This window comes from Canis lupus, chromosome 11, assembly GCF_048164855.1.
Source record: "Canis lupus baileyi chromosome 11, mCanLup2.hap1, whole genome shotgun sequence".
NCBI classification, from domain to species: domain Eukaryota; kingdom Metazoa; phylum Chordata; class Mammalia; order Carnivora; family Canidae; genus Canis; species Canis lupus.
In genome coordinates this window covers 58,220,145-58,233,477 of record NC_132848.1, presented here as the reverse complement: position 1 = coordinate 58,233,477, position 13,333 = coordinate 58,220,145, and the positions used below count along the sequence as shown (strand labels likewise).

At 37.1% G+C, this 13,333-nt stretch overlaps 1 protein-coding gene across 9 annotated transcripts in view; it reads right to left on the bottom strand.

The window, feature by feature from the left end:
* The window catches only part of SPTBN1 (spectrin beta, non-erythrocytic 1), a 197,487-nt gene that overhangs the window by 182,000 nt on the left and 2,154 nt on the right, over positions 1-13,333 (bottom strand). Inside the window, exon 2 of one of the 9 annotated variants that reach the window (XM_072768376.1) lies at positions 13,139-13,239. The exons of 6 other annotated variants lie outside the window; for them this stretch is intronic. The gene's annotated coding sequence lies outside the window, so the exon portion shown is untranslated. Of the gene's footprint in view, positions 1-3,041; positions 4,330-13,138; positions 13,240-13,333 lie in introns of those variants that run through there. 2 more of the 9 variants (XM_072768373.1, XM_072768375.1) reach the window with 2 other exon arrangements.

The following is a 13,333-nucleotide window of genomic DNA, read 5'->3' as shown; positions in this document are numbered from 1 at the left end:
ATAACCCACGAAGAGGATATTCAAATATTTTACTTTTTGCCTTCTTGAAATCTCTCGCAAGATTAAAGGAATACATACTCCAATTCAATGGATGATCTGAGGGGAAAACTATCCAAAGCAGAGTTTCACAAGCAGATCAAATAATGGAGTGTTAAGTAAAAAAAAAAAAAAAAAAACTGGTGATTCTGGCTGATTGTTCACATCTTCTGAACTCAATTTACCAATCCGGCTATGCAAGAGTGTGTTTAAAAGCAAGGAATATGTAAAAGAAGGGAGAAATAAAAACATAAATTTAGAATTCATGGGCTCAATAAATATTCCAAACTGTCAATAATACCATATAAATTCATTTGCCATCCAAGAATGAAAAGATAATACCTCTAAAGAAGCTAAGTATCTCCCTCCACGTTTTCCAAAAAATATTTTTCCACACTGTAAAAACACAAAATGTTGCTTACATATTCTAAAAGCCTACCTAGAAAAATAGCCTCAATTCTACTGACTAAAAGCCTAATTAGTATAAACTACAAATCTCTGTATAAAGGCACTTACATAAGAGCCAGAAATAATGTTTCCATATACGAACAGGTCCTCTAAAATCTGTGTAAGATACTGAAAGTGACAAAGCAAAATTCAGAACTTATAAATTTGACGACAGAAATATCTAAGAAACAAAGCCATTCTGCAGGGTACGCAAAAAAGGCTTATAAAATTACTGCAATTAGTCTATGTCCAAATTTCAAATGGATTTTAAGTTAGAAGATAATTAAGATATCTGGTAATAACATCTTTCAAGAAATTCTTTATAAAAATTTATATTTAAGCCCTTCTAGAGAAAGTTCACTCACTGTTTTCATAATACATTTAACATCCAGGTCCATTCTGTTCTAATTTTATTTCCACTCAGTCATCTAAATAATGCTTTTTAAAAAGCGTCATCTTCACAGTACCCAAGCTAATAGATGAGGTGATTGGATTATCTCCTCAGGCAGCCTCTACACCTAGACATCCCTCACCCTCTGCAGGTGCTGATTGATCGTGTTACCATCAGGCTCAAACCTGTATAGGACCCCCTCCTAAAGACTGCACACCCCTAACTCCTTTGTTTGTATCATCTTGATTTCAAAAAACAAGCCTATATTTTTAAAATGGAGAGAACAGAATTAGAAAGTAAATCAATTACAAACAAGAATCAAGTACTGCAGATAAACTGCAAAAACTTAATACAGAGTCAAAAAAGGAATAAGCAAAGAAAAAAACCAAAAGGTTCCACAGGACAGTAACCAATGCCCTTTACTATGCTTCTACAAGGTTCTAATGTTCAAACATCAATCATTCATATCCCCATGACTATCAGACATATGAAATACAAGGCTTTTTTTTTTTTTGCCTTCAGGGCTCAAATTTCTATTCAAACTACATTTAGCAAGTGGGATGAGTTGGGCAGGGGAACCTCAAGGTGACATTTGGGATAATACATCACTAATTAGTCTAGATAAAACTACGCAAGATAATATGTTACACAGAAGTATTTTCCTGCATAGAGGCACAAGATTTTTTATCCTTTTTTTTTTCATCTTTTTTACCTTTTTATTTTTGTTGGAACAAAACGTAAATAAAAAGAAATGCAACTAAACTAAGGTGGATAGCAACCATTTCTATTTCTTGGTAATACATTTAGAGGAGTGATTTTGCTCAAGTGAAATGACAAGTTTCAAGATATTTTGTTGAACTGTAGCTATTTTAAGACAGGCCAAGGCTGCATTAGTGCTTGTCATACAGTTTGCTCCCAATCTCTTGGCAGTTCTCCAACGCATTCCAACTTCTTATGCACAGCCTTGCTGGAATCACATCCCACTTATCTCTAAAGACACACTAAGTAAGATGTTGCCACATTACACAACCAACCTGCCATTTATTCCCATCAGATCACTTTGCACAATGTCTGACTAAAAAAAAAGTAAGACCACCATCTGTGTGGATACAGTTTAGTCCAAATGATCCAGTTTACACTGGCCCCCAAAACAAGTATCAGAATACTGCTCAAACTTGGGAGAAATCTGTATTCCACTCCCCCAAAAAAGGTTGAATACTAACCAATTAAGGAAAGAGAACTGATATGGAGGGGTAAAAAAGCAAGATCAAATCTTAAAAAAGAAATGCCTTAACTACAGATACTAAACCCTAGTCTTATTCTAACTGCTTACATTTTAAAGCAGATTAATCAGTGTATTTTTTAAAGGATCATCTCAGTATTTACTGAGTCCCATTACTTCCTTTAAAAAATAATTTAACCTAGCAATACATCCTCTAAGCCAAGTACTCTCTAATTGTTAATATTTGGCCAAAAAAAAAAAAAAGTCCTCTTCAAAAACAAACTGGAATGGTTAACCACATGCTGCTACATTCCATTCTTGCTAAAAAAATATATTTAATTAGCACATCTGATCCTCATGCTCTGCACAGCTGCATAACATTCCAGTGATAGGCCAGCTATCAATATACTCTTTACGTTAAATATCTACTTACTTTAAAAGTTGAGAAGACTGAGAATCAGTTCTCAAATATAATCCACTAAAGATTTATTTACATGAACAAAAGTTTCCTTTAATAAGAGTAGAGCCCAACAAAAATACATAATTTAGAAATACAATATTCATGTAGACATACGCTAACCAAGTAATTCTTCGGAGCTGAAAACATGTACATATGTATATATGTGTATATATATATATATATATATATATATATATATATAAAAAATACTCAACTGATAGATAAGAATAGTCTTCCTCAAGAATAAGATGATAAATTAACCTGTTCTCTAATTAAACTTTCAACCTTTACGAATGAGATTTTAAGAGCTAGGATGAAAATCAGTGTTCTTGAAGTCAGGAGCACACACTTCGAAAGCAAAGTAAACATTTCAAAAATGAGAAATCATCCCAATTATCAGGGAAACTCAGAAATTCCTTTAATAGTGGGTACTGATTTAAAAACAAGCAATCAGACAAAAAAACAAAAACAAAAACAAAACCTACCTTTAAAACAAAGAATAAAACACAAAGCGTGGGCTAGCTTCTTTTCTGCTCAAAAGGCACACGAATGTCTTTGCTCCAGGATCATGGTCATCCTTGACTCCACCCCAGGAGATAAGTTGGGTATTTAAGGACAGCTGGCAGCAAAGAGTTGTCACCCCGCTGTGAGAAGGACCAGGCCCCTCTCAGAGAAGTTACCCAACTGATACTTCTGACCACCACTTGCTTCCTAAAAAAGTGACAGGTGTACTCATCCATTCAGAAGTCCAGATAAGGCCACCTTCCAGCCCCTCTGCATCCCCCTACCCTGGGGTGCAGGGACCACTGTGAGCAACGCCTCAACCCTGCCTCCCCAAGTGCTAGACCCAATGTGTGCAGCTGCCTGGAAGTTCACTGAGATCCCTACCCCAGGCTTCAGACAGCCCAGGCACATTAACCATCAAGCATTTCCCTTGGTAATTTGTGACTGTCCTCAAAAAGAATGATTCCCATCAGGTTGGGAGTTTCTGAAGAATCCCTTATTTGGAGAGAGGAAGTCCATGTAGTACAGCTGAGCCCCAACCCCCCCATCCTGCTCCATCTATCACCAGGCCCAGCCAAGTTTCAGTCTAAACTGTAAAAGGAGCTACCACTGGCCTTCGGTGTTTAAACCTGGAAGAAAGTTTAAGAAAAACCTGGAAAGAAAGAAAGAAAAAGTATAAACATTTACAGTATTCTACATTTGCCACTTTTCATGCAGGTCTACTACTCCAACCAAGACTAATAACCACAAAGTACTGCATAGAAACTGCCAGAAAGGGCTTTCTCTCCTAGTGAAAGGGGATTTCACCTCCCTTCCCACTCCTTTCCCTAAACCCATGAAAAAACCCTCTTAGCACCTTCTTCAGGAGAGGCCAAATAGAATTAAGGCCACAAAGAAGTGCTAGCAAGTCACCTCCATCCATACAATGTCCCAGGGCTTAAACTGGCTTGCATAATCTAGTAAGTACCTTGCCTTTTCTCCTTGAAACAGATCCTAGATCCAAAGATAGAATTTTAAAGAATTCAACCAATACAGGACCCTAAGAAACTTGAGCTCTAGTGTATGCTTTCAATAGTTACAACCAAAACTGGCTCAGTACATACAATTACCCTGAAAACCAATATTCTAATAACCATGTCCATTCCATGTGTAACACTCTTGAGGTAGCTGTTTTAAAGATTCTCTGAAATCTGAAGATAAAAGTAAAATCAGATGTTGTCCGAAGCGTATGGAGATGTCCCTCAAGGGAATTAATGCAACTCTGATGAGAATTCCTTCCAAAACAAAACAGAAAGCACACATTAACTAATGAGAACTTAACTTCTGGTATTTTTCCACTATAAAAAAATTTTTTTTCAAAGAAGAAACGTATCTATAATAAAATCTGGATTTTCTGTTTCTTTACCATTTTAACATCCCTACCACTAAAAACAGCTCAGGGCAACAGTGTCCATGCCATAGCTATAAATAAGACCAGTAGTAAGATTTTATGTTTTGTCATGCTACGTGTATTGACAGGAATAAAGATCATCAAGTGATTATTTAGACTGCCAAAATTTGACATCTTTAGCCTAAGATTGAGAATGTGGCCCTTATTTGTGAGAGGAGTATGCAGCACAGGGAAAAAGTTTAATAGGCTAAAAACCAAAATGTTAACTGCCTGCTGCTGGGAGTCACTGGAATTTCAATTTTCTTCTTTGTATTCACTTTTGTTTTGCATATGATCTACAATAAACATTTATTATTTTGGTAATTAAATATTTTAAAGCTTTTATGTTAGATGATTTTATGCTAATTTATAACTATGAAAATACATATTCTTCATAAGCCATTCAGAAAAAACTATGCATACTGTATAGGGTAGCAGACCCTGTCAAATATTCAAGGATTCTAAGGTTAAAAAATGAATATTTTAACTTTTAAGACTATTGTACTCACTATAAAAGCACTCCCATGTTACAGATTTAAAAATACAATGGAAAATGTTTAAACATCACAGATCAAAATAAGTAAGCATTGTTTTAGGGAAGAATCTAGGTTTTCCTTCCCCTTTAAGTAAGAGAGGGAGGGGGAGTAAACCATGGTAAGAATATGTATCATCCCACCCCAAAAACAGTACAGCTGATAAAAGAACATTCCAGAAAAATGTACAGCTCTTGAATGTTCAGATTTGGCCTTGAAGCAAACATACTAGGACAACAATTATCCCTAAACTGCTACCCAAGAGGGTAAGGAAACAACAAGAAACTGTCACTCAGAGCCAGAGGCAATAGCCATAGAGGCTGATCTCCTGGAGGATGTTTTTACCCGGCTCCCTTGTGGCCCAGTTCCTACCATCTTTTCCCACACTCTGTGGAAGTAATAAAATACCAAGAGTCTAACAAACTGCGCATTTAAATAAGGAATGGAAAATTTTTTTTCAGAATTTCAGCACTCTTTACACTTTTAGTATTAAGACTGGTTTTCTTTAAGTTCTGGCAGAAAAAAAAATGAATAGCAAAGGGTATATTTAGCTGATAATCTTTTTACTTGCTAGCTTTTATCCATCTAAAATGAGGCTTATCATGGTGTTAGGTTATTTTTTGATAAAAAGCAAGAGTTTATTGTCAAGTACTTCCAAAAATTTGGGAAATGTGGAGAGATGAAATTAGAACTCTTCCATAATCCCATCACCAAGAGAGAGCCACTTTCTAAACATAGGCATATTTAATTATACATATATGCTGCCAAAGAATAAATTACGCTTATTTATACATCATTCTGCATTTCATCCTAGTTCATCTGTTGGTAAAAATCTGTAATGATGTTCTAATACAGACTTTACAGCCCAACCAATGGCTTCAAGTTAAAGATCAGAAACAGAAGGAAGATTCTACATCAGAAATGTAAAATGGTCCTAAAAGTAATTCAGGTGTTTAATCTCATAGCTTAAAGTTTATAAAGAATGGAATTATGACACCTATAAACAAAAGTCAATTTTAAAGTAATCTTGAAATTCTAATATCTTATTTTAGCCTAAAACTCTTCTCAATCAACCACCTATAATTGATGGTAGAAAAAAACACAAAATTTGTGGAAGTAAATTAGTTCATTTCTACAAGCTACCTTTTACAAAGTGCCATTACAGTTGGGAATTTGGGCAATAAAACAGAAGAACTATTTCATCCCAAACATTTCCCCCAAAGATGAAGGGCAGTGTGATTCATTCCTGAGACCCACTTTTAAAATGTTATCTCCACAAAATTCCCCAGTTTAGAAGTCTTAAAATAGCCCTCTGCCTCCTTTCATGGTGGAGATTACTCAATCATACATACACCTATCTCTCTTTCTCACCCATGTGATCAAGAGAGAGAAGCAATATCATATATACGCATACATAAGAATTTCCTTTCGTATATAGAAGGAAGGATATTATTAAAATTCATTCCTCTCACTCTTAGCCTACAATATTCCCAAATGGTAAGAAACCATTAATTGGAAGTAATATAAATCTGGAGTTATTTTTATTTTAAAACTTTCATTTAGAATTTCGTCTACTTTCCTGAGCAATTCCAATGAAACATGATGGTCCTAGGGTTACAAAATTAGCTTCAGCAGTGGTGCTTGGGCTCCCACAAGTGAGAACAGGAGTGTCACAGAATCCCATTGCCCTCTTTGTCTAAGCGTGCGGTTTGGAAAGACTAAAGAATCCTGCCTGGTCTTCCCCACCTTTTCAGCTCTACTCAGGTTAGTGTAGTCAAATCAGCCTTCCATCACATCTGAATGCTCTACTTTTCTCTCAGATTTATACCCTAAAGATGCTAACCTACTCATTTTTCCTCTGCTCTTAGAAACGTGTACAGAAGGACAGATAACACAATCCTTTAGAAGTTTAAACTATTCCTTAATAATGATATATAAGGGGCCAGGTTTTTTTCTTTCCCTTTTTCCTTACAATTAAGTGTTGCTTGATTTTTTGATTATTAAAAAACCGTCGACATGGTAGTCTATTATGTTTACTGTACTCTATTTGTAAAAGATTTCAAAACTCAGAATGAGAAAGAAACATTAAGTCATAGGATTTCCTTTCTTGTAAGAGAGGAAATCACCCATCAAGCCACCATGCAAAGCATTAACATTTTAGTGTATTTCCTTCCAGTCTTATTTAATATAACAAAACTGGACCTATACCCTATTACATAGCTTTGTATAAAGGTATTTCCACTGATTATTATATTGTTAGCATTTTCCCAACTCAGCAGTATTCTACCAAGCTATTATTTTAAGCACTATACCGAATTCCATTCGAACCCTGTGCCATAATTTGAGCATGTCTCATTTGCTTTTTCACTATAAATACTGGTAAGAAAATCCTTGTTTAAAAACCTCTGCCCTTGGGCGCCTAGGTGGCTCAGTCGGTTAAGCTTCTGCTTTTGCTCAGGTCATGATCCCAGGATCCCGGGATGGAGCTCTGCATTGAGGCTCCCTGCTCCGGGGGAGCCTGCTTCTCCCGCTCCCTCAGCCTGCTACTCCCCCTGCTTGTGCTCACACTGTCAAGTAAATAAAGTCTAAAACAAAAACAAAAACACCTCTGTCCTTATCTTTATTTCTTTCTTCTAGATTAACAGAACTACAAGTGCGATTTCACTGTAAAAAGTATAAACATTAAAAAAAGTATAAACATTTACAGTTTCCGTGTGTGTGTGTGTGTGTGTGTGTGTGTGTAGAGAGAGAGCGCACGCCCAGTGTTTTCTACTGTTTGTATTAATCCAAATATTCTCCCAATAGGTAATGTGGAGCTCCTATTTCATAGCATCCCAGAGAGCATTATTTACCCACCAATTATAGTGGGAAAATTAATCTAATTGTTTTGGGTTTCACATTACTGGTGAGTTTGAACAATTTAATATAGTTCTAGTTATCAGCTTCCTTGATTTCTTCTTTTACAAACTATCTGTTCATATCCTTTCCCCAAATAGTAGGGTTTTAGTGTTTCCTTGTTTGTTAAAAATAAGTATTAGTTAGGTTTGCCTTTCCTATAATTTAGACATGACACATAAGGACAAGTTTAATGTAGAGTGAACTTAGCATTATTTATCTGAATGATGGTATTGTTTACTGGAATGTATCTTTTCTGAATAAATCAAAATATTTATTTGAAAGAAAACATAAAATTGAAATAAACTAAGCAAAATGTCCATGTCTCATGATAATTAAAATGTATTGTGGATAGACCGTAGATTATCTCACTTAGCTTTAATAATCCTTTGTGATAGGCATCACCATGCAGATAGAGAACTGAGGGACACAGAGAGATCAAGGTAGTTTACCCAAGGTCACTCAGCCTACACATGGTGTCCTCATCCACTTAGGTCACCTCCCATCTATTCACTGTACAAGCAGTTGGCACAGGATTGGGCCATCACAGCCTTTCTCCTCTGTCTCCCCTCCTTCTCATTCCCTTGGCTACCACCATAACCTGCTCCCTTAACCTCTGGACCCTTATAACCACCTATTTCCTGTCTCGCTGCTCTTGGTTTCTTCCTGTTCCACTCTATTTTGAACTCTGCCAGAGTGCTGTGTCACTCTAATATCTTACCATCACAGAATTTTAGGGATATACAGGATCTTAAAAATTAGGTATGAGGGGATCCCTGGGTGGCTGAGTTTAGCGCCTGCCTTTGGCCCAGGGCGTGATCCTGGAGACCCGGGATCGAATCCCACATCGGGCTCCCGGTGCATGGAGCCTGCTTCTCCCTCTGCCTGTGTCTCTGCCTATCTCTCTCTCTCTCTCTCTCTGTGACTATCATAAATAAATAAAAATTAAAAAAAAAAATTAGGCATGAGATCCAATCTAATGGTAGTTACTGCCCAGAATACCATATTGAGAATGTTACTGAGCCTCTATCTCAGCTCTATGGAAAAAGAGTGTCGTGGCTGATTTTCTAGGTCTGCCAGGGAGGGAGGGAATGGTGCCCACATGCCAGGTTTTAACCCCCCACTATAATTTCATCTAAGTTTTTCATTTTATAAATTTAGAGCCAGACCAGAAAGGTAAATGGCTTGCCAAAGTCACACACCAAATCAACAAGAAGTCTTTTATCTCCTGGGGACATACAGAGAATATATTCTGTACAGTAAAGCATATGGTCATTATGTTCAGGAACTAAATCTTACCATTAAACCAGCCCACACCACCATCACTTTAACCCAATTTCAAGCCCTGGCAAAAGAAGATATCCAATAATTGTTTACTGCATCAAAAACAATACTGCAGAGTAATCTTAGAGTAACAGCAAAGACAGAACAGTAGTATACATGCTTCTGGGTAAAAAGAGCTATAATTACACTACTTTCTAGAACAGGAACCTCAGCTGACAAAGGGTTTCCCGTAAGTGGTCTTTATAGCCTGTGCTGATCAATATACAAATTCTGCTGTAACACAGCCTCTTAAAAAGATATATTACAGAATAAGCTGTTGATTAGCTCTTTTGACATAAAAATATCAAGGTAGTTTTTGAAAGCATTTAAAAGAGGTCAGTGGCTCAGGCAGTTTGAAGAGAAACTAGTGGACCTATTATTAACCGAACACCTACTATGTACCTAACACTGTATAAGGAAGTATTATCATTTCCATTTTACTGATAAGGAAACTGTGGTTTCAAGAGTAATGGACTAGCCTAAGGCCAGAACCTAGCTGTGGCCACAGGCTAGTATACAAAAGCATTAGGATCTGAGCCCAGATCTGTTTGACTCCAAAACTAATGTTATTTCCCAATTGAAAAAAATTCTCCTGCAATAACAAAATTGTGCTCACAAACCTTAAAGGACCAGAACCGATTACGACTCTACTGGAATTGTGAACGACTATTCATCAAAAGAAACCACAAAGAGTTTTTAAAAACAAAAACACACACTGGGAGATAATTTTTAAACGCATATAATCCACAAGGAGTAGCAGGCAATCTCCATAAGGAATTCCTACAAAATCAATAAGAAACAAATCTAAAAGATAAATAGGCAAAAAGCTTAATAGGCACTTCACAAAAGGAGGAACCCAAACGGCCAATAATATATATACCTAACCTCAATAACCAGGGAAATGGCAAATAAAAAGCACAATGAGTTAACGTTTCAAAAATATCAACAGGACATTTTAAAGTCTGGTAAATGAAGTAGTCTGACAAAATTATGGAATGATCGTAACATGTACACTACTAGTAGGAATACAAGTAGTTCAATCACTCGAGAAAAATAGTTCAGCATATCTAGTAAGGTTGATGATATACACACCCAATCATCCAACAAATTTCATTCTTCAGAGAAAGAGACAAATAAGGTGTGTGTTTGCATCTATCTCCACACATGTATTAAGAGACAAGTAGAAGACATATTCACAGCAGCCTTTTTATAAGAGCAAAAAAACTGAACCAGTCTAAATCTCTATCTACAGGAGGAATCAATAAGCTGTAGTAGAATACTATACAGCAGCAAAACTGAATGAACCACAGCCACAAAAGGAATGAATCTCAGGAATATAATGTTTATCTAAAAGTGCAAATCACAGAAAAATATGTAAAGTGTAATTTCTTTAACATAAAGTTCAAAACCATACAAAGTAAGATTTTTTTTTTTAAAGGACAACCCATAAAGAAGAGCAAGGGGATGGTAAGCATAAAACTCAGGACAGTGGTTGCTTCAGACGGGGTGACAGAGGGTCACACAGGGTACTATGAATATATGATAATAAGATTCTCCTCTAGGTGGTGGTTGCCTGAGTGTCCGCTGGTTTATGATTCTGTAATGTATCTTTCAGGAGTATTATTTTGCATGTACAAATCACTTTAAAAAGACATTCAGAAGGGCAAGCCACTGAATATACCAGGAGAAGTTCCTGATGACAGAGAACAAGATGTCAGAGGACAACAAAGGGGGCTGAGGGGACCTTATCCTCAGGGGTGTAGCTTCCTGGACTCCAGTTTCTGCTGTCTCAAAGCCAATGCCTTTTTTCCTAGGCAGGGAGGGGAGACTGTTTTTCAACTGTAGAGGTATTCTAGAAAAGAACTGAAAAACCTGAGTAATCTAAATAAACTATTAAAAAATAGGGCTCTTCCACCTAAAAATTAAAAAAACTTTGTGAAGTATTTCTGTATTAAATGATTTACAAAAAAAATAAATAAATAAAAATAAATGATTTATAATCACGCATCCTTTTCTTCAACACCACTTAGAGACAGAAGGGGGAAAATGTGCTGATACTTCAGCAAAAATAAAGACAAAAGAAAGATACTAGAAGGAACCTTTTGATATGGAGGTACCTTGGCTGAAGGAGTAGAGCAGTTTCTCCATTTAACAAGCATACACAAGTCACTTAGGGGTCTTGTTAAAATGCAAATTCTGATTGGATAGGTCTGGGATGAGACCTCGAAGAATCTGCACTTCTAACAAGCTCCTGATGTGGCTGTTCCACAAACCTTACTACCATAGCAGGAGACATTACGAAACACCTGCTCCAATGATGTCTAAAAACAGAAGTATGGGTGTCTCTAATTGGGAGTTTCATTTTCTCCACCAAGATAAAGAAATGGATGATACTATTCCTACACTATATAAAGCTGGGTACAGGATAACTGTTACCAGAAAAATCAAGAATACTAAACTAGATCTTTTGCAAAGAAAAGGTGTTCTGAGACGGGCGCCTGGGTGGCTCAATACGCTAAGCGGCAGCCTTTGGCTCAGGTCATGATCCCAGGGTCCTGGGATTGAGTACCCCCATCGGGCTCCCTGCTTCTCACCTCTCCCTCTGCAGCTCCCCACAGTGTTCTTTCTCTCTCTCACCCTCCCTCTCTCTCTCATAAAACATTAAAATAAAAAGAAGAAAAAGAAAAGGTACTCTGAGAGAGCAAAGCCTGAAAACTTGAAAGAGAAATCCACGAGAGAAGTTTTACTCACTTCGACAAACCTACAGAAGTAGCCTTTCCAGAAGGAGTATTAGCCCTTTCCTTTTGGAAGAACGGTTTCCCAGTGGTATTGAAGAAGCCAGGACTGCCATAAGGAAATCCACAGGACAGTAATTAAAGACTGATTATAACGCAGATGTTTGTCATGGCCCAACATAATTAAAGGAGCATCACAGCACTGTATACATACGTAACGTATGTGCGAATAGCTCTCGAATTCTAATAGGCTCTTAACAAAAAGTTTATTATTTTAATTGAAACCACATCAAATACTTTCCACTCATCATGTCTGTTTGTTTAGTAGTAGTAAAATCCTTCCATCTCAAAATAATACTTCTACACGTAGAGTCATGCTTTCATACATACCGCACTCAATAACCACTCAAACTCTTCCAAAGAAACGCCAATGCCAAGGCTCTGCTAAGGATGTGTCACAAGTAGAGTGAGGTCTTACTCGCTCCTACAACATCACAGACTGTTGTTACTAGTCTCACCCGGAGAGATGCTCTGCACAGAAAGCCTGCACAGCAGGAGCCGACCAAGTGACAGCAGCTCCCTCACTGTCCCAACACTTACTCTCAGATGAAGGGTTTGGTTAGTCCAGAGATGACACAGTTACAAAGACTGTAACCTAACAGAATTCTGCACCTGGTGTGTAAGTCAGAACAGCTAAACCCCTGCGCCATCAACACAGGATATTTTTTACAACATAATAAATCCAAAATGTCTGGGTAATCCATGGAAACAATACTCCCAAGCATCTTCACACATCACAATTTTATACAACCGAAGCAATGATGAAACCCAAATTCAAAAAAATCTTACATTTTAACAGCCCTCTATTAGAGAAACTCAAAATAATGCACGTAAACCACGCAATTTACGTTCAGTTCTACTCTGCAGAGACGCATAAAATCAAATGCCACTGAGCTGAATGCATTAGAGATTTTTTAAAAACAAAAGTAGACATGCCCTTGCGTTGAAACATTGACCTTCCCTTCCAGTCAGCATACTGAAATTCCCTTTTTCACAGAGACATTTTAGAAGGGGGGACATTTAGATGCATCCCATTTGCCATCCTGCATTGAATAAATTAATTGTAGCAGTGACATTTAGAAGAGAAATCCCGTGTTCCCAACCTAAACAGATAAGGACACTGGGAATCATCTCCTTCTGACCAGATACCAGCCACAGAGGCCTTGGTGGTCTGCCTCTCTCCAATCCCCCTCCTAGGCCACATCTGCAAAAAAAAAAAAAAAAATATGTACACAAAAAATACATACAAACACAAACGCAGTCAGTTGCCATGATAATCCCATTAGTCATGACAGGAT